We start from the raw sequence: 1,238 nt of genomic DNA, 5'->3' as shown, positions 1-1,238 counted from the left end.
CCGTTTGTATAAAACTATGAAAACTATGGGTGGGTAATTGCGCTAGAAGCTCAGAGAAGCGTATAGGACTGCGATTCTGAGTCCTGATCTCAACTCTGGGTTGTCAGGGATTTGAATTACTAATAAAATTTGCCAGGTTCCTAGAAATGAGAGCAGCTCCATCCAAAGTGGGATGAATGCCGTCTCTCCTAATAAGACCAGATTTTCCCCAGAAAGTTTGCCAATTATTAACGAAACCTACATTGTTTGCTGGACACCACCTGGACAGCCAGCGATTAAATGATGACATGCGGCTAAACATGTCATCAGTGGTCAGATTTGGGAGGGTTCCAGAGAAAACTACAGAGTCCGACATCGTTTTTACATATTCACACACCGAGGCAACATTAATTTTAGTGACCTCCGATTGGCGTAACCGGGTGTCATTTCCGCCGACGTGAATAACAATCTTACTGAATCTACGTTTAGCTTTAGCCAGCAGTTTTAAATTTGATTCAGTGTCGCCGCTCTGGCCCCAGGGATACATTTGACTATGGCCGCTGGTGTTGCTAACTTCACGTTCCTCAGAATAAAGCTGCCAATAACCAGAGTTTTATTCTCAGCGGGAAAAGCGGTTGGAAACGTGAACAGGCTGGTGGTGAGCCGTGGGCTTCGGCTTGGAGCTGCACCTCTGGTGAACAGTTACCCAACCTCCTGGCTGAACGGGTGTTACCGGAGGACCGCTAGCGGAGGCTATGCTATGTTGCTCCGTACTGGCTACAGGGGGCTGGCTAACTACCGCAGCTACTGAATGGTTTTCCATGGTGCAGAGCCGCGCTTCTAATTCACTATGCCTCGCCTCCAACGCAGCAAATAAGCTACACTTGTTACAATTACCACTGTCGCTAAAGGAGGCAGAGGCATAGCTAAACATTTGGCACACCGAGCAAGAAAGAGCAGAGGGAGAAGCCATCTCTAACTGTTAAGCTAATGTTAGTCTGAGTGGGTGGAAGTTCGCTGCAAAGATCAGCCTCTCATTGGGCGGAACGAGCCACCCACTGAAGTCCTGCCCTACCACCTCCGGTTGCAGTTTTCAACACGTCCTTTACTAACTTTTGCTGTGTTTGATCTTGCGGGGATGTAGCCATTTTTCTGCCATGGTTCGCGTCCTGAAGGCAATATTTTTGTGGACGTGTTATACCAAAACCTGTTTCCCCCCGGCAATATTTTTGCAAGCGCACCGTTGCTGTGGCACCGCC

General features: G+C 48.3%; 1 protein-coding gene across 2 annotated transcripts in view; it reads left to right on the top strand.

Moving 5' to 3' along the window:
- abat (4-aminobutyrate aminotransferase) overlaps positions 1-1,238 on the top strand; it is a 155,268-nt gene that overhangs the window by 122,026 nt on the left and 32,004 nt on the right. The window lies entirely within an intron of this gene.

This window comes from Epinephelus moara, chromosome 18 (genome assembly GCF_006386435.1).
Source record: "Epinephelus moara isolate mb chromosome 18, YSFRI_EMoa_1.0, whole genome shotgun sequence".
Lineage (NCBI taxonomy): Eukaryota > Metazoa > Chordata > Actinopteri > Perciformes > Serranidae > Epinephelus > Epinephelus moara.
Note: the sequence above shows the minus strand (reverse complement) of the source record. Positions and strands in the feature narration are given on the sequence as shown.